The sequence below is a fragment of the Pinus tabuliformis genome, chromosome 1_1, assembly GCF_031772625.1.
Source record: "Pinus tabuliformis cultivar Carrire ecotype Pingquan chromosome 1_1, CPIR1, whole genome shotgun sequence".
In the NCBI taxonomy this organism is placed as follows: Eukaryota; Viridiplantae; Streptophyta; class Pinopsida; order Pinales; family Pinaceae; genus Pinus; species Pinus tabuliformis.
The window spans coordinates 842,246,185-842,270,068 of NC_142297.1; the positions used below are offsets into that span (position 1 = coordinate 842,246,185).

General features: G+C 37.7%; 5 pseudogenes across 1 annotated transcript; 4 read left to right on the top strand and 1 right to left on the bottom strand.

Moving 5' to 3' along the window:
* Window positions 1-3,283: 3,283 nt before the first annotated feature.
* LOC149216800 (putative aquaporin PIP1-4 pseudogene) lies at window positions 3,284-4,441 on the top strand (annotated as a pseudogene).
* Window positions 4,442-5,433: 992 nt separating this feature from the next.
* Window positions 5,434-6,510, top strand: LOC149216801 (aquaporin PIP1-3 pseudogene; annotated as a pseudogene).
* LOC149216802 (putative aquaporin PIP1-4 pseudogene) lies at window positions 6,211-13,526 on the bottom strand (annotated as a pseudogene). The gene is made up of 2 exons (XR_016251156.1): window positions 12,547-13,526; window positions 6,211-6,346 (listed from the first exon to the last, which is right to left on the bottom strand). The product of XR_016251156.1 is annotated as a putative aquaporin PIP1-4 pseudogene (transcript).
* LOC149216803 (ATP-dependent 6-phosphofructokinase 2 pseudogene) lies at window positions 6,983-7,441 on the top strand (annotated as a pseudogene).
* A 7,069-nt stretch (window positions 13,527-20,595) lies between the features above and the next one.
* On the top strand, window positions 20,596-21,804 carry LOC149216804 (putative aquaporin PIP1-4 pseudogene; annotated as a pseudogene).
* The last annotated feature ends 2,080 nt before the right edge of the window (window positions 21,805-23,884 follow it).

The following is a 23,884-nucleotide window of genomic DNA, read 5'->3' on the forward strand; positions in this document are numbered from 1 at the left end:
TGTTTGAACTCTGACCCCAATGATGCCCACTGATACTCCTGTCTCTATCCATTAACATCTCGGGCAGTGAGTTGTCGTTGTCCAGTGCCATTGTTTGCTTGAATTTAGCTGACAAAATTTGGTGAAACTCTTCCAGAGAGGCCATTGAGGGCCATCGACATCTCAAGGAGGCACTAAACCCATAACATCTGTCAGGATTGTTGTGTGTGACGACCATATTTTCCATGAGCTAACATAGGCTGTACATGTGGCAATTTTTAACTCGACAGATAGAGGCGAGAGACACGTCGATCTGTCAATTTTTAATAGAGAGAGGATTGGGTGGCATGAACATTGTTTACCCACCCAACCCCACAGAGAAAAAGACGATGGACCACGGTGATCTAAAATTTGATCGGAATTTGAAAAAGGAGCATCTTTTAGCATTAAATGCTTTATAGGTCACTGTCAACGGAAAGAATAGCATTAAATGCTTTATAGTTCACTGTCAACGCAACGAATAGCATTAAATGCTTTAGAGTTCATTGTCAACGCAACGATCTGTCCATATCATGCAAGTAGCCTGTGTGGTGTTAATGGAGACGATGTCAAGCTTGAGAGGATAGACGGAAAAAATGGATGGTTGGAATTAGCGTTTGGATTGACGGAAAACGGATAGTCAAAATCATCTTTCAGACATTGCTCGAGAAGGGTTAAATGGGGTCTTAGTTGGGTGTCGTTTAATTCTTTTTATTTAGTTTTTTTTTTTTTTTTTTTTTTTTTAATAATTTGGTGCAATGTGTTTTCTCTAAATTATAATTCTGAGTTGTTTAAATTTAATTTATCACGTATAAATTAATTTTTAAAATTTTTAAATATAAAAATTATTTTTAATATTGAAATAAATTTTATAATTTTAAAAATGTGTGAAATGTTTAAATTTATTTTTAATATATAAATATATATTTTTAAATTGTTATTTAAAATAGTTTTTTACAATCTGAATTTAATTATTAGTAATTATTAATTTGATTATGGAGATTTATCTCCCATTAAATATGTTCACAAATCAAGGTTTGAAATTTATTTCTAAATTTGTTAATCTTTTTTGAGTTGAGTTTGAAAGTACCACAATAATAATCATATTTCGTCAACGTTTCAAAGCCCAACAGGGATCCATTTTTGTTATTCTCTTTTAATTATTTTATGTCAAATTATTAAATTTAAGAAAATATCATATAAACATGTGCCATTGGATACGTGGTATTGAAAATTACAGATGGTATTTAAAAACGGCCTAATCTAACTTATAGATGAAATAATTTTTTCACTGGAATCTCGGCACACAATTTCGAGCAAGAATGTGATTTTTTGTTGCTTAAAATACATTTTAAATGCATTCAACACCCTGAAAAAAACACCTGGCACTCAAATGCTATATATTAAACCACTTAAACTCAAATCTTTAAAAATATTTGCCAGATTTAAGTTAAAATTAACTAGAAAAAATGCCTTGAAAAAAACCATTTCACCATTTTAATATTGTGCAACATGCCTGTGTATTTTTGTTTCTTTCATGAATTGATTTTTCTAGTTTTCTTTGACCTTAAAAGTAGTGTTTTAAAATTGTTTGGTTGTTTCCCTTATTACTTTCTTATTCGTATTAATAAATGTGATTGGTATAAATAGATTGACATATAAAAGTCCAAAAATATTGGTAATTGCTAATGAGGACTGAGGAATTGTTTGGATAATTAAAAGTGGTTAGAATTTGGGTAAAAAATTTTCAAAAAATCTTGTAGAGGCAGTGTTTGAATCATGTTTTTGATGGTGAAAATAAATTCAGCACCATCAAAAATGTCTAAAACACCTCACATTTTTGAAATTTAACAACTATAGCTTGGATTTACAAAAATCCTTCCCAATTTTTTTCTAATAACTCCTCCCCTTGTTAAACCACACATTTTATATTTCAACGCCAAAGCAGGGTTCTTTACGCATCAAAGTATGGCCTTCACATCAATAATGGGAAAACGCGAATAATGGGTTCCTTCCCTTTTCACATACGTGAATACGTGGTCTTTTCGTAGAATTCTACCGTGAGTGTAGAAGGATTCAATTGCTTAAGGTGTATTACAGCGGTATTGTCCTTCCGCCTTTATCGTGGAGCTCTAGGCATATGATATGCATCTGCCTTCACGTGGACAGAGATTGCGGCGGTTCTTGTTTTCACTTTATAATTTAATGAAACTCACTCCCCTTAGCTACATAATGGGAATTATGATTTTTTCTAAACTAATTTATTTTATTTTTTATTTATAAAACTAATTTAATTTTTATTTAAAAAAATATTAATAACCATAGAAAAAATATTTTGTTTTTTTTATACATATAATTTATTTTTTATTTAAAAAAATTAATAATAATATTACAAAAATATTAATAATATTTTTTTTATAAATATATATAAAACATTATTTAATAATTTATAAATATTAAACGAGTTTTTATTTGATTAGTTATTATTTTAAGTTTTTCTGTTTTTATTATTTTGCTTTTTATTACTATAAATATAGATATATAAAATATAGTTTATTATATACTTAAAAATAACTTATTAAAATTATACATTTCAAAACTTTTATTTTTATTTTTTACGTGGGAACATTATTTAGGACTAAATTTTATAAAGAGGATATTCCACATTTATTTCTTTACAAATGTGTCTATTGTCTATGTCATTGTCATTATTATTTCTTTATTGTCTTTCTCAATTTTAAAAGGAGTAGTCTACCTAGGCGGTAGAATGGCCCGTTTTCCGTCACCGGTCGGAAAATTGTCCGGCTCTGGCCACCGGGAATGTCTCCGCCCTCCGCCACCCTCCCCTATCTCCGCCACCCTCCTTCTCCGCTTCTCCGCCACCCTCCCCTGGCAATCCTGACATTCCCTGCCCCCGACCTGACAAAAAATCGGATTCGGATCGCAGGGAATGGGGCCTGACATCCCTTGACAGACTACTCCGATCAGGGACGAGCTATTGCAGCCGCGGTGTATTGTTCCGGGGAGCTCCTTATTCCGGTTGCAATTCGAATTGTCACCCGCGCGCTGCAATGCATAATCATAACCCTGTTGCAATTGTATGAAAGACCCTGACCAAGATTGCAATGCATAATTGCTGACCCAGAGAATCAGCGATATACCTTAACTGAATTGAACAACCAGACCTTAGCCGGTCAATTCTTCTGGTCATAAATTCTACAATAGCTATAGTCTAGTTTCTGCATTTGTTGCGCTATTTTGGCTTTGTTTTGACTGAGTTCAGACAGTCTCAGAATCCTCTGGTTCTTTGTGTTGAAATGGAAGGAAAAGAAGAAGACGTTAAGCTCGGGGCGAACAAGTATTCCGAGAGGCAGCCGCTGGGGAATGCGGCACAGACGAGGGAAAAGGATTACAAGGAGCTGGATCCCGCGCCACTGTTCGAACCCGGGGAGTTGGCGTCATGGTCCTTCTGGAGGGCGGGTATTGTAGAGTTCATGGCGACTTTCTTGTTTCTTTACATCACGATCCTCACGGTCATGGGTGTCAAGAGGGTCGACAATGTTTGCACTGGATCTGTTGGAATTCAGGGGATTGCATGGGCCTTTGGAGGAATGATCTTCTATCTCGTCTATTGCACAGCCGGTATTTCAGGTGGTCACATTAACCCAGTAGTGACCTTTGGGCTGTTCTTGGCCAGAAAGGTGTCTCTGCCCCGGGCTGTGTTCTACATGATATGTCAGTGCTTGGGAGCCATCTGTGGCGCTGGTGTTGTGAAGGGCTTCATGGAAGGCGAGTACCAAGCGGACGGTGGAGGTGCTAACTCTGTGGCTCATGGCTACACCAAGGGAGATGGCTTGGGTGCTGAGATTGTGGGAACCTTCGTTCTGGTCTAAACCGTTTTCTCTGCTACCGATGCCAAACGAAGCGCCCGGGATTCTCACGTTCCTCTGCTAGCACCATTTCCAATAGGGTTTGCAGTTTTTCTGGTTCACCTTGCCACAATTCCCATCACTGGAACTGGCATCAACCCTGCCCGAAGCTTGGGAGTTGCCATCATCTACAACAAGTCTCATGTTTGGGATGACCATTGTATTTTCTGGGTCGGTCCATTCTTGGGCGCTGGCTTGGCAGCTATTTACCACCAGATGATCATTCGTGCCATTCCCTTCAAAACTCGCTCCTAGAAACAGCCCAGCCTAGCCCAGCATATTGGAGAGGGGGCTTAAACTTTAAGGCTGAGAGGTCTGTTAACGCATGTGTATTGTCGTCTGATAAATGGTTTTACAGGATGGATGATATCCATATATTATGTTTTAAGTGTGATTTAGGCCAGCGGAAGCCACTGGCAGATTCTGCTCTCGTGGGCTTCAGTGGAGTGTATTATTCCTCTCACTGTAAAATAATGGACACTTTGGTTGTTGCACTCAGTGGGTCTGTCTGTAAATTTCGTCTTTATCTTCTTTTTTAATGGAAGTTATAGCCAGTGTGGTTGAAAAAAAAGTCTAGTTTCTGGAACAGCTAATTCTGGTTTCTGAAACGAGTTTAACGAACAGCATGCGTGACTTCAGTTAGGAATACCATCTTCTCTGGTTTCTTTTCATTTATATAACATACATTGTTATTGTTATTATCGTGCCTGAATGATATAGTGTGTTCATTCCTTACCATCTGTGAGTGATTTAATAGTTTTCATCGTTATCATCATCTTTGAATTTTACAAAATCTTCTGTTTCTGTCTTCATTGCATTCTTTCTTGATATCTGCAATGCAAAAGAAAAGTAAGGGAGCCATCAACAGCAGGGGCTGTCATCAAATGTCATGCGCAGAAGAGGATTCAGGGTACTCCCCACTTGAGAGAATATTTACAGGATGTACCCACTTTTGGAAATCCTCCATAGAATGGCCCGTTTTCCGTCACCGGCCGGAAAATTGTCCGGCTCTGGCCACCGGGAATGTCTCCGCCCTCCGCCACCCTCCCCTATCTCCGCCACCCTCCTTCTCCGCTTCTCCGCCACCCTCCCCTGGCAATCCTGACATTCCCTGCCCCCGGCCTGACAAAAAATCGGATTCGGATCGCAGGGAATGGGGCCTGACATCCCCTGACAGACTACTCCGATCAGGGACGAGCTATTGCAGCCGCGGTGTATTGTTCCGGGGAGCTCCTTATTCCGGTTCCAATTCGAATTGTCACCCGCGCGCTGCAATGCATAATCATAACCCTGTTGCAATTGTATGAAAGACCCTGACCAAGATTGCAATGCATAATCGCTGACCCGACGAATCAGAGATATACCTTAACTGAATTGAAGAACCAGACCTTAGCCGGTCAATTCTTCTGGTCATAAATTCTACAACAGCTAAAGTATAATTTCTGCATTTGCTGCACTATTTTGGCTTTGTTTCGACTGAGTTTAGACAGTCTCAGAATCCTCTGGTTCTTTGTGTTGAAATGGAAGGAAAAGAAGAAGACGTTAAGCTCGGGGCGAATAAGTATTCCGAGAGGCAGCCGCTGGGGACTGCGGCACAGACGAGGGAAAAGGATTGCAAGGAGCCGGATCCCGCGCCACTGTTCGAACCCGGGGAGTTGGCGTCATGGTCCTTCTAGAGGGCGGGTATTGCAGAGTTCATGGCGACTTTCTTGTTTCTTTACATCACGATCCTCACGGTCATGGGTGTCAAGAGGGTCGACAATGTTTGCACTGGATTTGTTGGAATTCAGGGGATTGCATGGGCCTTTGGGGGAATGATATTCTGTCTCTTCTATTGCACAGCCGGTATTTCAGGTGGTCACATTAACCCAACAGTGACCTTTGGGCTGTTCTTGGCCAGAAAGCTGTCTCTGCCCCGGGCTGTGTTCTACATGATATGTCAGTGCTTGGGAGCCATCTGTGGCGCTGGTGTTGTGAAGGGCTTCATGGAAGGCGAGTACCAAGCGGACGGTGGAGGTGCTAACTCAGTGGCTCATGGCTACACCAAGGGAGATGGCTTGGGTGCTGAGATTGTGGGAACCTTCGTTCTGGTCTACACCGTTTTCTCTGCTACCAATGCCAAACGAAGCGCCCGGGATTCTCACGTTCCTCTGCTAGCACCACTTCCAATAGGGTTTGCAGTTTTTCTGGTTCACCTTGCCACAATTCCCATCACTGGAACTGGCATCAACCCTGCCCGAAGCTTGGGAGCTGCCATCATCTACAACAAGTCTCATGTTTGGGATGACCATTGGATTTTCTGGGTCGGTCCATTCTTGGGTGCTGGCTTGGCAGCTATTTACCACCAGATGATCATTCGTGCCATTCCCTTCAAAACTCGCTCCTAGAAACAGCCCAGCCTAGCCCAGCATATTGGAGAGGGGGTTTAAAATTTAAGGCTGAGAGGTCTGTTAACGCATGTGTATTGTCGTCTGATAAATGGTTTTACAGGATGGATGATATCCATATATTATGTTTTAAGTGTGATTTAGGCCAGCGGAAGCCACTAGCAGATTCTGCTCTCGTGGGCTTCACTGGAGTGTATTATTCCTCTCACTGTAAAATAATGGACACTTTGGTTGTTGCACTCAGTGGGCCTGTCTGTAAATTTCGTCTTTATCTTCTTTTTTAATGGAAGTTATAGCTAGTGTGGTTGAAAAAAAAGTCTAGTTTCTGGAACAGCTAATTCTGGTTTCTGAAACGAGTTTAACGAACAGCAGGCGTGACTTCAGTTAGGAATACCATCTTCTCTGGTTTCTTTTCATTTATATAACATACATTGTTATTGTTATTATCGTGCCTGAATGATATAGTGTGTTCATTCCTTACCATCTGTGAGTGATTTAATAGTTTTCATCGTTATCATCATCTTTGAATTTTATAAAATCTTCTGTTTCTGTCTTCATTGCATTCTTTCCTGATATCTGCAATGCAAAAGAAAAGTAAGGGAGCCATCAACAGCAGGGGTTGTCATCAAATGTCATGCGCATAAGAGGATGCAGGGTACTCCCCACTTGAGAGAATATTTACAGGATGTACCCACTTTTGGAAATCCTCTTATGCATAACCAGTATTTTCGCCCCATTGAAGGGTATTTTGTGACTGAGAACGATATGGTAATGGAGGACATTGTTGTGGATATCCAGACAATGTCAAGGGAAACACAAGTACTATATCACAGAGCAGGGCCTCGGTCTGAGATACGTTTTAGCCCCGATGAAGTCCTTGCTGCCATTGTTACATGTGAGAGGTTATCACCTGGCCTTAACGCAGTCATCAGAGAGCTTGTAATTGGTCTCTGGTTTCGGTATGGAGTAAGGGATATAAGAGGGATTAGGTCAGGCTATCGTGGGTTTTATTCATCACTACTCCTTTTCATTATGAATCAACATGTCTTCAGTGGAATCATATCCACCAATAATGTTTCCTATTACGGTCTTTGCCAAGTCAATTGATTTAGAGAATGACCCCAGGTCATTTAGGACTACTATGAGCAAAAGCTTGAGCGAGTGAACTGCGATGACAAATTCATAAATGGCTAGTACTGACCTCCAAAGCCAAGGTGAGAATGTCAGTGCTTGATAAGAATGGAGCTACATTTGAGCCCTTGGCTTATGAGCTCAAAATTGAACTCAAATCATAAAGAGATTCTATTTAATGTCAATAGCATTCTTACAGATCCCCCCACACCTTGATGGCTATTAGTACTTTGCTTCTAGCTGCTAATGAGGCTAAGGCAACCAATGTTGTCGATAACTGGCATTCTTCTTGCTGGCTACTAGAAGGCCGTGGATGAACACTACCTATGGCATTGCTGCTAGCAACTAGCCCTCATCTAGTCAATTACGTACTTACCTCTAGTGATTCTAAAAAATGAGATGCAACCAATGCCCTTATTTACCATTAACTCGTCATTTACTCCTATTTTAGTTGATCCACATGGTACTTAATGGCTTTGCACAAAAATAACAATTAGTTCTTGACTCAATAGTTCTTGAATCTTCAAAGTATCAAGATTCACGTTAGCACATCCAAAAAGTCATTGTGACATGTCGTTGTCTTTGCCGTTGAACCTTGGTGTGTGGTCTGGCATGCCACATTCTTCACCGCTGAACCACAACCCCATTAGCCTTTTCATAGATAATGGCTAAATGCTTTAATGTAATTACAATATGATGGACCTAGAACCTTTAGACCTTCATGGATTATCAAGGGATTACCGGCCAACCTGTTTTTATGTGGTTGACATGATTTATTAACTTGACTGGAGATGCTAAGTGAAATTTTCAGGATGCAATTTTTAATATGAACCCCATGAAGGGTATCCTATTTATTGTTGTGAGTGTTTTATAGAAATCACATTTTCTGATATCTCCAAACTTCAAAGTGATTAACTGATTGTCTTGTCTTAACTTAAACAGGGTGCACAATTTGATTGATAACAGCTATAATATATGTGTGAAAGTAGCTCATCTGCAGAATAGGTACTATTGAAGGATGAGCATAAAGTAACAGGAATTGCCACAAAATCTGAGTAGGGCAGTGAACCTCTCCACTCATGTTTAGATTCCAACTCGGATGATAATTAAAATGAATGATTTCATAACTTAAGCCTTCAGACCTGGCAATAATAATCATAAAGCATACATGTATCAAACCCAATTGGGCTATCAAGTATTATTGATTGATAAAGACACCAAATCTCTGTAAACTTCAAAGAGCTGTTGAAATAGTTCCCTATTAAGCAGATGTGAAATCACTACACATCAGAACTTGAAGTCCCTAGATTTATTAATGAAGTCTTCTTGTACGACTAATAAATTTATTTGAGCTCAGATATAGCTAGATTCCATGATGTCAGAATTAAGAGGGCATAGATACGCTTCATCTAGGTCATTAAGGGAATTGCTTCATCTAGGTCATTATCCATATCTAACACAAGCAAAGATTGATTTCAAAGTGGTGCTTTCCAAGAATGTATATGAATAATGAAAAATGCACTTGTTTAAAGCTACTATGGCTTTGTTTAATTTAACATTCCATGTAAACTGATAAAATAAACTAACAGTTGTTTATTCAAAGAAACTCAGTTAACGAGATTAAGGGCGTCGTCAGGTGGCCCTTTATCATATGATAAGTATATTTATGTTTTCCCATTGTTATGTTGTTATAAAAATACCTTTTTCATAATCTGTTCATGGACATAATCTGTTCTCTTGAAGTTCATGAAACTTTGTGTTTTGACATGGAATGTTGGGTTGTTTCAGAAGGCTCTAGGTACATTGAGAACATGGGTGCTTGCAAAATTGGAGGAAAGTTTGAGCCTTCATCAGTGCAATATTAAAAATATGGGTGCCTGATGAGCACCGAGGAATGTTTGAGCCCTCATCAATGCAAAAGTAAAAGTTCAATTATATGCCACTACTCTCCTGAAGTTTCATGAAATTTTGAACTTTGACATGGAATGTCGAGTTAATTCACATGAATCTGTAATTGTTCGACAAATTGAATTGTTGGTTCTTTTTATTGCAATGTTTCTGTATTTTCTCACGTAATTGGTCTAATACTGCAGACTAAGTTGTAATAATGTTGTATACACACCACAATTTGGGAATGAATTAGTGTTTTGGACATCAATCTAAATTGTTCTTCAAATATATTCTCAAATGTTAGATCTGTTATATGATCAAAACAAATCTAATTTTATTTACGGTGTTCATATTTAAGAAAGAAGCTCTTGGGTTCATAGCATCTTTACGTGCAGTTTTCTGACCCTGTTGCTTTTGAACCAAGTCAACCTGAAATGTGCATTCTTATTTATTCTAATGCTTCAATTATGAACTCTGTTACCAACTGCACAACCAACTTTTCCATGAGTTCTAAAAACATGAAGCAAACAAGACACAAATCAAACCCCTTATTTGGAATTTTGAAGCCTGATTTGGTACTTTTGAAGAAGATTACAAACTTGCCCATGCCCACGTCTGATACCACTTGAAAGCTTGGTATTGCATATTCAAGTGTTAATGTTTGATACATTGGATGCTTGTGTGAATTTATTATCTTTCCATCATGGATATGCATATCATATCTTTGTTTAGATGGACATAATGAATCACTTCTAGAGGCTACAGTTTCTTTTTTCTCCTTGTAAACAAATAAACCCTTACATCCATACCAACCAATACATTATGCATCCTGTCCATACTCTATAACCTTCAATGCTTACATAAATACAAGTTTGTAGTTTTATAAAGTACAAAAATAAAAAATATGTCCATACCAACCAACACATTTGTCTCCTTAACATAAGAAATCATGGTGTTGTCCATGCTTTTGATGCCTTCCTCCTGTCATTTGTGCTGTAGATGATCCATCCTCTTGTCAATTAATGACTTGAACCACTAACTTGACACTGCTTCATTGTGCACTATGACATTTTTATCTAACTTCTTCGGAAAATGAGGAACTGATGTATACAAGCACTGTATATGCAGAGTATACAAGCATTGTATATGCAGAGTTTAGGGCATTAGTGGCTTTATAACTTATGCTACAAACAAATGACAAAAAACAATTTTAGGGAAGAAAAATTTGGCTGTAAGTTCTAATAATCAAAAGCAAATAGTTTCTATTCTATTTTCTCAGTCATATCATATCATAGTCTTGGGGATAAATAAAAGGTATATATGATGCACTATGATCCATGCTTTAATCATAATGTTACACTGATCTAGTAGATGTTTTAAGATGTCTGTAAATCTATCTCAAGTTCAAGAAACTATTCACGTTACTTGATAAGAGGTAAAAAGGATGCAGCTATGGTTGAACATCATTGGGGTTTAATACACTCAGAAAATCGAATTGGAGTATATTTCAGTGATACCATGCGTGGCAATGAACTGATATAGAGTCTGTAGGAAAAATCACAATTCCAGCATGCATAACCAAAGCAAACTTCGAAGATACCGAGCTCTATGTATATACGGTTGCAGAAGTATCCTTGTGGGCAATCATTCAATGATCTGAAATCTGGTGACAACTTAACAAAAAACGATTTGTAAATAAAAGTAGTCTGCAGTGAGTATAAATCCTTTAAAGGTTAACGAGACATACCAAGCAACTAAGAAGAGAATTCAAAGCCAGATTAGGTTGTGGGGATGGGTTAAGCAAACAATTGACAGTGTATAAAGTATGGAAGGGCAGGAATGGAAGTGAACAGATTCTTGAAATCTGCAAATGAATCTTCGAAATCAGCAGTCAAGGGTATCTATTTATGTGATTGACCGGGGCCTTGTCCTTGTGAGTGTGAAAAGAGGGTAGGAAAGAGAAAATCAATAAGGGAGTTGTGAATCGAATCTTGCTGATTTATGAATATTAAATCTAAAAGTTTCAGTTACAGAGAATATCCTACAAGGGAATTTTTAGCAATTAAACCACTTGAATAAACCCAACAACATGTCTTCAATTAATCAGAGCTGTTACAAACACGGTATGAACAAATCTTGGATCTAACTATTGCTCAAAAGAACTTAAGGGGACATGAGATAAATGTCAAAGGATTTGATAAAGTCTGTAGAGGAACAAACAATGTTGTAGTGGGTAATAGACTGTCAAAGGATTTGATAAAATCTGCGGAGGAACCAACAGTGTTTTGGAATGTATTAAGTGAAAAGCAAAGCTATGTGAGCCAGAGGGGAGCAGTCGAAAGCTAGACACACTAACCAGTGGCGCCTCTATGTATTTTGAATTTGCTCCTTTGGGCACTCATTTTGTAGTTCATGTTTCAAAACCACCTGATGTTGAAGACAAGCAAAATGCTCGAGATTTAATTTGAGTTACTCTTCCTCAAGGGAGAATACTCCTCCTGGTAAAAGAAAAAGGTGTTGTGTGACAACAGATAGGTGGCAAAATTTGCGTTGTTTAAAGGATATCTGACAGATTTTCAGGGAACAGCTTCATGTCTCAGATTTTATGGAGAATAATCAGCAACTGTGGAGTATATATCAGATTTCAAGGCATTGGGTCAACAATCAACTGTGGATCTAATCCAGATTTGAAGCATTCCATTTCATCATTTCCAGATTTCCTGTAACATGCCAGAGATTGTTTTATTTTTAGTTTATTGTTAGGATTTCATTCCTTAAAGCTAGTAGATTTATTTCTCTGTAAAGTTGATCATTTTCTGAACCTGTTGCTTTTGAACCAAGTTTGATATTATAAATGATGCTGAAGAGATCACTGATATTGGTACTTTAAGTTTATATATAAGAGATGTTGTCCCCTTGATATTGTGAGCTATAGACAAGAGATGGCGTCTCCTTGATATTGTGTGCTAGACATGTGCTAAATGAGTCGGTTGATCTGTTGATAGGTTTTTAGTCTTTGTCTTTTCTTAACAGTGGGCCTATTCTACACCATTATCTCAAGGTTTGTTGAGAGGATGTTACCTTATTTGGTTTAGGATTGGTACAATATGGCTCCTACTAACTTCAATGGAAAACTGTATGTGCTGTTATTTATCAGACGAAAATACACATGCGTTAACAGACCTCTCAACCTTAAAGTTTAAGCTCCCTCTCCAATATGCTGGGCTAGGCTGGGCTGTTTCTAGGAGCGAGTTTTGAAGGGAATGGCACGAATGATCATCTGGTGGTAAATAGCTGCCAAGCCAGCGCCCAAGAATGGACCGACCCAGAAAATCCAATGGTTATCCCAAACATGAGACTTGTTATAGATGATGGCAGCTCCCAAGATTCGGGCAGGGTTGATGCCAGTTCCAGTGATGGGAATTGTGGCAAGGTGAACCAGAAAAACTGCAAACCCTATTGGAAGTGGTGCTAGCAGAGGAACGTGAGAATCCCGGGCGCTTCGTTTGGCATTGGTAGCAGAGAAAACGGTGTAGACCAGAACGAAGGTTCCCACAATCTCAACACCCAAGCCATCTCCCTTGGTGTAGCCATGAGCCACAGAGTTAGCACCTCCACCGTCCGCTTGGTACTCGCCTTCCATGAAGCCCTTCACAACACCAGCACCATAGATGGCTCCCAAGCACTGACATATCATGTAGAACACAGCCCGGGGCAGAGACAACTTTCTGGCCAAGAACAGCCCAAAGGTCACTGCTGGGTTAATGTGACCACCTGAAATACCGGCTGTGCAATAGACGAGATAGAAGATCATTCCCCCAAAGGCCCATGCAATCCCCTGAATTCCAACAGATCCAGTGCAAACATTGTCGGCCCTCTTGACACCCATGACTGTGAGGATCGTGATGTAAAGAAACAAGAAAGTCGCCATGAACTCTGCAATACCCGCCCTCCAGAAGGACCATGACGCCAACTTCCTGGGTTCGAACAGTGGCGCGGGATCCGGCTCCTTGTAATCCTTTTCCCTCGTCTGTGCCACAGTCCCCAGCGGCTGCCTCTCGGAATACTTGTTCACCCCGAGCTTAACATCTTCTTCTTTTCCTTCCATTTCAACACAAAGAACTAGAGGATTCTGAGACTGTCTGAACTCAGTCGAAACAAAGCCAAAATAGTGCAGCAAATGCAGAAACTAGACTTTAGCTGTTGTAGAATTTATGACCAGAAGAATTGACCGGCTAAGGTCTGGTTGTTCAATTCAGTTAAGGTATATCGCTGATTCTCCGGGTCAACGATTATGCATTGCAATCTTGGTCAGGGTCTTTCATACAATTGCAAGAGGGTTATGATTATGCATTGCAGCGCGCAGGTGACAATTCGAATTGGAACCAGAATAAGGAGCTCCCCGGAACAATACACCGCGGCTGCAATAGCTCGTCCCCAATCGGAGTAGTCTGTCAGGGGATGTCAGGCCCCATTCCCTGCGATCTGAATCCGATTTTTTGTCAGGCCGGGGGCAGGGAATGTCAGGATTGCCAGGGGAGGGTGGTGGAGAAGCGGAGAAGGAGGGTGGCGAAGATAAGGGAGGGTGGCGCAGGGCGGAGACATTCCCGGTGGCCGGAGCCGGACGATTTTCCGGCCGATGACGGAAAACAGGCCATTCTACCGCCTAGGTAGACTACTCCATTTTAAAAGGGGAAAATACAATATTTTCTTTTTCAACATTCCAAAAATAAAAATCTTATGGTCGTCAATTCTTATGTTTAAAAGACTATTCATTTTCTTTTTCTCTAGAATATTTATAACATTAAGATATATTTCTTATAAGTGCTGACCTATTTAATGATAATGATTGTGATAATTATTAAAAATAGTTTTTCCGATCCAAGTATTAAATCTATTTAAAATTCTCATGTTTCAACTTCATTTATTTTGGAAGACTTTTACAAAAGTCAATATTGATACAATTGTTTGCATACATGAACACTTCATAATGAATCATTTACATCATACTTTGCCAAACTGTTTCTAATGTCATTAAACATTGATGGAATCAAAAGAAAGAGCTGGATTAGAGATCTTGAATCAATCTACCATTTTGAATACAATCCTCAAATATTTTATGGTAATAATCATGAATAAAAAATTCTACAAGAGTAAATAATTTATAGCACAAAAGTATCTCTTTTTTAAGAAGAAAAAACAAAACTTCCATTCAATAAAGAGAAAGTTCTATGCATTCACGATTCTTTACAACATAGATTACAAACAAGAGTAAGTATGTTCCACCAACACCTGTCTCATGACATAATCTTGTAGTGTCAAATCATCAATCCAAAGAGAGCAGAGATGCATCATTGACTACAACAAAAAAGGAAATCATAAACAGGGGAAACCAACAAAAATCCATTCAGTTCAATGCAAAAATGGAAACAAAAAAAACCAAAGATAGGGGAGGGAACTAGATCTAAAAAAAAACCATGTCATTGCTCTGACCACCAGAAAAGAGTTCAAAGAATATGATCCTAGGGCAGATGGAGAGGTCGAGAGTGGAAAGAGAATATGCCTCCAAATTTTGTTCCTGATAGACATGCCTGAAGTTGATTTCCGGGATGAGAGGCAAGAAATTCCTAATCTGTAGCAACCAGTTGTAGAGATCAGGGACATCAAGAGACGTTATTCCTTTCACCCAGTTAATCATAGATAAGGAGTTTCCAATGATTAAGATTTTGTCAATGCCAAGCCAGAAAGCACATAGCAGGGCGCCCCAAAGAGCTGATAGCTCAGCCCTACAGTTATGTCCTCTACCACCATACCAGGAGAAATGGAAGTGAACTTCTAGGTCAAATTGAAGAACAACCCCACATCCATAGTCACCACCGGAGGAAGCCCCATCAAAGAAACATATAGGATAAATTCTCTCCACATCAGAATAAGAGATAGATCTCTTGGAAAAATGCCACTATACATGTAGTACCTCGTTTGATGTCTAGAGCTTTGCCTTAAAAAATAAGGGCATTACAAGCCCTCCAGATGCCCCATAGAACATAGAGAGGGATAGTATTGTAGGCCTTCATTATGTAGTTCCAGAGGAATATGCAATCATGGTTGGAGGGTACATTACTAATAGCAGGGATTCCAAAACGAATTGATACCTCCACCCACGTTTTAGAGGCAAAATGATAGCACAGGAATAGGTGTGGGTCATTCTATGAATCCAACCTGCAAAGTGGGTACCATCGAGGGTTAGAAAAGACTCTCTTGATAAGATTGTCCTAGTTTAAGACTCTATTATGGATGGTGACCCAAGAGAAGCATTTTAGCTTCAAGGGAGCATCCCATTTCCAAATGAGCAAGGGGTGGATTGTTAGCCACCTTATCCATTAGGGTTCTGATGGACAATTAATGCATGTCCAAGAAACCTAGAAATTGAATCCAACGGTTTCGTTGTTGTATTTATACATGCACAATTTGCATCATTCTTAATATATAGTTGAATTCATTTTCCAGTTTGTGATTCCAACACTAGCTTAGTCTTAAAGTATGTTACACACAAGACGAAATAAAATGTAATTTTTTTTGGAATCTTTTGAATGTTGTGGAAGAAGTTTTTTCAAAGATGTAAAAGGTTATGGCGTTCAAACCAAATTGATTTAATAGAAAAACGATAAACGTTTCCTATATATATATATAGATATCAATTTTTTTAATCCAAAATTAAAGTAAATCTATATTAATTCTTAAAAATATATTTATATTAATATAAATTTCAAATCTCTATAAAAAAAAATATTTTATTTTTTTAAAATGTTCATATATATATATATATATATAAGATTTTATATATTTATTAATTAAATTTAAATATAAAGGAGATCAATATGAATCATTATTTTAATTTATATCATAAAATGGATTCAATTTATAGTAGTATTTATATTTTATATGTGTTTCACATTTCCACATATGAAAATATTGTTATTTTTAATTATATGTTTATTATTTAAATATATTAAGCCTTCACATGTTTATTAATTATAGGAGTTGTCTTTAGTGCGATTTTTTGGAAGTTTTTAAGGTGGGGTTTTTTCGGATCAAATTTCTCTGAAATACGGTAGGAATTTATTGAAATCACAAGTTTGATGGGTAATCCTGCCCTAGGGGTTTTCTAGGGTGTTGAATCCATATATACAATCAAAAACTAGTTTAAATAACACAAATCAAGATTTCACCTCAAATTTTTACACCAGATTCCAGCACCGGAAAGTCCAAAAAGTGACACTAAGGACAACTCCTTAATTATATGTTATGAAATATTAAAGTGTTTTTGGTCCAATGATTTGATGAACAATTTGTTGAGATAACATTATGTTTGATGCTTATTATTTTTTGATTTAATGCTTTATTTTATGGTTACTATCATATCTCTTCCCATACTAACTATAGAATACTCTGGACTATAGAGTACTTTTGAACACAAAAATAAAAAAAGGTATATTTCAAAATATTCATTTTAAATTTTATTATATATTTTATTTATTTTAAATTTAAATTTATATTTATTTAAAAGTGTAATATTGATCATATATATTTACACTTGGGTAAATATATCATAACTCAGTGGTCAAACTAGTAGTGACAACCATCTTTAGTTGTTATCCAAACTGACTCATCACTATTATTCAAAGAAAACCAAAGAAAACCAAACCGTACACTTCACTATCTTGCAAAAGTCCAACACATCGTCCAACGACAACATGTCGATCTCATTTCACAAATGTCGTCAGTGTTTGAATTCTGACCCCAATGATGCCCACTGATACTCCTGTCTCTATCCATTAACATCTCGGGCAATGAGTTGTCGTTGTCCAGTGCCATTGTTTGCTTGAATTTAGCTGACAAAATTGGGTGAAACTCTTCGAGAGAGGCCATTGAGGGCCATCGACATCTCAAGGAGGCACTAAACCCATAACATCTGTCAGGATTGTTGTGTGTGACGACCATATTTTCCATGAGCTAACATAGGCTGTACATGTGGCAATTTTTAACTCGACAGATAGAGGCGAGAGACACGTCGATCTGTCGATTTTTAGTAGAGAGAGGATTGGGTGGCATGAACATTGTTTACCCACCCAACCCCATAGAGAAAACAACTTTCCACGTAATTACTCTATTGGCAGATGCATATTAATTACTCTGCATCACTTTAAACTGAAAAGTGTGTATTTTTAACACTAGTTTGGGGAAAATGAAAGACCATGGACCACGGTGGTTTAAAATTTGATCGGAATTTGAAAAGGAGCATCTTATAGCATTAAATGCTTTCTAGGTCACTGTCAACGCAACGAATAGCATTAAATGCTTCATAGTTCACTGTCAACGCAACGAATAGCATTAAATGCTTTATATTGTCAACGCAACGATCTGTACATATCATGCAGGTAGCCTGTGTGGTGTTAATGGAGACGATGTCAAGCTTGAGACGATAGACGGAAAAAATGGATGGTTGGAATTAGCGTTTGGATTGACGGAAAACGGATAGTCAAAATCATCTTTCAGACATTGCTCGAGAAGGGTTAAATGGGGTTTTAGTTGGGTGTCGTTTAATTCTTTTTTATTTAGTTTTTTTTTTTTTTTAATAATTTGGTGCAATGTGTTTTCTCTAAATTATAATTCTGAGTTGTTTAAATTTAATTTATCACGTATAAATTAATTTTTAAATATAAAAATTATTTTTAATATTGAAATAAATTTTATAATTTTAAAAATCTGTGAGATGTTTAAATTTATTTTTCATATGTAAATATATATTTTTAAATTGTTATTTAAAATAGGTTTTTTGGAATTTGAATTTAATTATTAGTAATTATTAATTTGATTATGGAGATTTATCTCCCATGAAATATGTTGAAATATTTTTCATAGTAGTCACAAATCAAGGTTTGAAATTTATTTCTAAATTTGTTATTCTTTTTTGAGTTGAGTTTGAAAGTACCACAATAATAATGATATTCTGTCAACGTTTCAAAGCCCAACACGGATCCATTTTTGTTATTCTCTTTTAATTATTTTATGTCAAATTATTAAAATTAAGAAACTATCATATAAACATTTTAATTATTTTATGTCAAATTATTAAATTTAAGAAAATATCATATAAACATGTGTCATTGGATACATGGTATTGAAAATTCCAGATGGTATTTAAAAACGGCCTAATCTAACTTATAGACGAAATAACTTTTTTCACTGGAATCTCGGCACACAATTTTGAGCAAGAATGTGATTTTTTGTTGCTTAAAATACATTTTAAATGCATTCAACACCCTGAAGAAGTCAGGTGGCACTCAAATGCTATATATTAAACCACTTAAACTCAAATTTTTAAAAATATTTGCCAGATTTACATTAAAATTAACTAGAAAAAATGTCGTGGAAAAAACCATTTCACCATTTTAATATCATGCAACATGCCAATGTATTTTTGTTTCTTCCATGAATTGATTTTTCTAGTTTTCTTTGACCATAAAAGTAGTGTTTTAAAATTGTGTGGTTGTTTCCCTTATTACTTTCTTATTCGTATTAATGAACGTGATTGGTATAAATAGATTGACATATAAAAGTCCAAAAATATTGGTAATTGCTAATGAGGACGGAGGAATTATTCGGATAATTAAAAGTGGTTAGAATTTGGGTAAAAAAATTTCAAAAAATCTTGTGAAGGCAGTGTTTGAATCATGTTTTTGATGGTGAAAATAAATTCAGCACCATCAAAAATGTCTAAAACACTTAACATTTTTGAAATTTAACCACTATAGCTTGGATTTGCAAAAATCCTTCCCATTTTTTTTTCTAAATATAACCAAAATTTCCATAACTCTCCAAACAACTCCTCCCCTCGTTAAACTACACATTTTATATTTCAACGCCAAAACAGGGTCTTTACGCATCAAAGTATCGCCTTCACATCAATAATGGGAAAACGCGAATAATGGGTTCCTTCCCTTTTCACATACGTGAATACGTGGTCTTTTCGTAGAATTCTACCGTGAGTGTAGAAGGATTCAATTGCTTAAGGTGTATTACAGCGGTATTGTCCTTCCGCCTTTATCGTGGAGCTCTAGGCATATGATATGCATGTGCCTTCACGTGGACAGAGATTGCGGCGGTTCTTGTTTTCACTTTATAATTTAATGAAACTCACTCCCCTTAGCTACATAATGGGAATTATGATTTTTTCTAAACTAATTTATTTTATTTTTTGGTTCATAAGAAAACTAATTTAATTTTTATTTAAAAAAATATTAATAACAATAGTATTTAAAAAAATATTTTGTTTTTTTTTATACATCTAATTTATTTTTTTATTTAAAAAAATTAATAATAATATTATAAAAATATTAATAATATTTTTTTTATAAATATATATAAAACATTATTTAATAATTTATAAATATTAAACAACTTTTTATTTGATTGGTTATTATTTTAAGTTTTTCTGTTTTTATTATTTTGCCTTTTATTACTATAAATATAGATATATAAAATATAGTTTATTATATACTTAAAAATAACTTATTAAAATTATACATTTCAAAACTTTTATTTTTATTTTTTACGTGGGAACATTATTTAGGACTAAATTTTATAAAGAGGATATTCCACATTTATTTCTTTACAAATGTGTCTATTGTCTATGTCATTGTCATTATTATTTCTTTATTGTCTTTCTCAATTTTAAAAGGAGTAGTCTACCTAGGCGGTAGAATGGCCTTTTTTCCGTCACCGGCCGGAAAATTGTCCGGCTCTGGCCACCGGGAATGTCTCCGCCCTCCGCCACCCTCCCCTATCTCCGCCACCCTCCTTCTCCGCTTCTCCGCCACCCTACCCTGGCAATCCTGACATTCCTTGCCCCCGGCCTGACAAAAAATCGAATTCGGATCGCAGGGAATGGGGCCTAACATCCCCTGACAGACTACTCCGATCAGGGACGAGCTATTGCAGCCGCGGTGTATTGTTCCGGGGAGCTCCTTATTCCGGTTCCAATTCGAATTGTCACCCGCGCGCTGCAATGCATAATCATAACCCTGTTGCAATTGTATGAAAGACCCTGACCAAGATTGCAATGCATAATCGCTGACCCGGAGAATCAGCGATATACCTTAACTGAATTGAACAACCAGACCTTAGCCGGTCAATTCTTCTGGTCATAAATTCTACAACAGCTATAGTCTAGTTTCTGCATTTGCTGCACTATTTTGGCTTTGTTTCGACTGAGTTCAGACAGTCTCAGAATCCTCTGGTTCTTTGTGTTGAAATGGAAGGAAAAGAAGAAGACGTTAAGCTCGGGGCGAACAAGTATTCCGAGAGGCAGCCGCTGGGGACTGCGGCACAGACGAGGGAAAAGGATTACAAGGAGCCGGATCTCGCGCCACTGTTCGAACCCGGGGAGTTGGTGTCATGGTCCTTCTGGAGGGCGGGTATTGTAGAGTTCATGGCAACTTTCTTGTTTCTTTACATCACGATCCTCACGGTCATGGGTGTCAAGAGGGTCGACAATGTTTGCACTGGATCTGTTGGAATTCAGGGGATTGCATGGGCCTTTGGAGGAATGATCTTCTATCTCGTCTATTGCACAGCCGGTATTTCAGGTGGTCACATTAACCCAGTAGTGACCTTTGGGCTGTTCTTGGCCAGAAAGCTGTCTCTGCCCCGGGCTGTGTTCTACATGATATGTCAGTGCTTGGGAGCCATCTGTGGCGCTGGTGTTGTGAAGGGCTTCATGGAAGGCGAGTACCAAGCGGACGGTGGAGGTGCTAACTCTGTGGCTCATGGCTACACCAAGGGAGATGGCTTGGGTGCTGAGATTGTGGGAACCTTCGTTCTGGTCTACACCGTTTTCTCTGCTACCGATGCCAAACGAAGCGCTCGAGATTCTCACGTTCCTCTGCTAGCACCACTTCCAATAGGGTTTGCAGTTTTTCTGGTTCACCTTGCCACAATTCCCATCACTGGAACTGGCATCAACCCTGCCCGAAGCTTGGGAGCTTCCATCATCTACAACAAGTCTCATGTTTGGGATGACCATTGGATTTTCTGGGTCGGTCCATTCTTGGCGCTGGCTTGGCAGCTATTTACCACCAGATGATCATTCGTGCCATTCCCTTCAAAACTCGCTCCTAGAAACAGCCCAGCCTAGCCCAACATATTGGAGAGGGGGCTTAAACTTAAGGCTGAGAGGTCTGTTAACGCATGTGTACTATCGTCTGATAAATGGTTTTACAGGATGGATGATATCCATATATTATGTTTAAGTGTGATTTAGGCCAGCGGAAGCCACTGGAAGATTCTGCTCTCGTGGGCTTCAGTGGAGTGTATTATTCCTCTCACTGTAAAATAATGGACACTTTGGTTGTTGCACTCAGTGGGTCTGTCTGTAAATTTCGTCTTTATCTTCTTTTTTAATGGAAGTTATAGCCAGTGTGGTTGAAAAAAAAGTCTAGTTTCTGGAACAGCTAATTCTGGTTTCTAAAACGAGTTTAACGAACAGCAAGCGTGACTTCAGTTAGGAATACCATCTTCTCTGGTTTCTTTTCATTTATATAACATACATTGTTATTGTTATTATCGTGCCTGAATGATATAGTGTGTTCATTCCTTACCATCTGTGAGTGATTTAATAGTTTTCATCGTTATCATCATATTTGAATTTTATAAAATCTTCTGTTTCTGTCTTCATTGCATTCTTTCCTGATATCTGCAATGCAAAAGAAAAGTAAGGGAGCCATCAACAGCAGGGGCTGTCATCAAATGTCATGCGCAGAAGAGGATTCAGGGTACTCCCCACTTGAGAGAATATTTACAGGAGGTACCCACTTTTGGAAATCCTCTTATGCATAACCAGTATTTTCGCCCCATTGAAGGGTTTTTTGTGACTGAGAACGATATGGTAATGGAGGACATTGTTGTGGATATCCAGACAATGTCAAGGGAAACACAAGTACTATATCACAGAGCAGGGCCTCGGTCTGAGATACGTTTTAGCCCTGATGAAGTCCATGCTGCCATTGTTACATGTGGGAGGTTATCACCTGGCGTTAACGTAGTCATCAGAGAGCTTGTAATTGGTCTCTGGTTTCGGTATGGAGTAAGGGATATAAGAGGGATTAGGTCAGGCTATCGTGGGTTTTATTCATCACTACTCCTTTTCATTATGAATCAACATGTCTTCAGTGGAATCATATCCACCAATAATGTTTCCTATTATGGTCTTTGCCAAGTCAATTGATTTAGAGAATGACCCCAGGTCATTTAGGACTACTATGAGCAAAAGCTTGAGCGAGTGAACTGCGATGACAAATTCATAAATGGCTAGTACTGACCTCCAAAGCCAAGGTGAGAATGTCGGTGCTTGATAAGAATGGAGCTACATTTGAGCCCTTGGCTTATGAGCTCAAAATTGAACTCAAATCATAAAGAGATTCTATTTAATGTCAATAGCATTCTTACAGATCCCCCCACACCTTGATGGCTATTAGTACTCTGCTTCTAGCAGCTAATGAGGCTAAGGCAACCAATGTTGTCGATAACTGGCATTCTGCTTGCTGGCTACTAGAAGGCCGTGGATGAACACTACCTATGGCATTGCTGCTAGCAACTAGCCCTCATCTAGTCAATTACGTACTTACCTCTAGTGATTCTAAAAAATGAGATGCAACCAATGCCCTTATTTGCCATTAACTCGTCATTTACTCCTATTTTAGTTGATCCACATGGTACTTAATGGCTTTGCGCAAGAATAACAATTAGTTCTTGACTCAATAGTTCTTGAATCTTCAAAGTATCAAGATTCACGTTAGCACATCCAAAAAGTCATTGTGACATGTCGCTGTCTTTGCCGTTGAACCTTGGTGTGTGGTCTGGCATGCCACATTCTTCACCGCTGAACCACAACCCCATTAGCCTTTTCATTGATAATGGCTAAATGCTTTAATGTAATTACAATCTGATGGACTTAGAACATTTAGACCTTCACGAATTATCAAGGGATTACTGGCCACCTTGTTTTTATGTGGTTGACATGATTTATTAACTTGACTAGAGATGCTAAGTGAAATTTTCAGGATGCAATTTTTAATATGAACCCCATGAAGGGTATCCTATTTATTGTTGTGAGTGTTTTATAGAAATCACATTTTCTGATATCTCCAAACTTCAAAGTGATTAACTGATTGTCTTGTCTTAACTTAAACAGGGTGCACAATTTGATTGATAACAGCTATAATATATGTGTGAAAGTAGCTCATCTGCAGAATAGGTACTATTGAAGGATGAGCATAAAGTAACAGGAATTGCCACAAAATCTGAGTAGGGCAGTGAACCTCTCCACTCATGTTTAGATTCCAACTCGGATGACAGTTAAAATGAATGATTTCATAACTTAAGCCTTCAGACCTGGCAATAATAATCATAAAGCATACATGTATCAAACCCAATTGGGCTATCAAGTATTATTGATTGATAAAGACACCA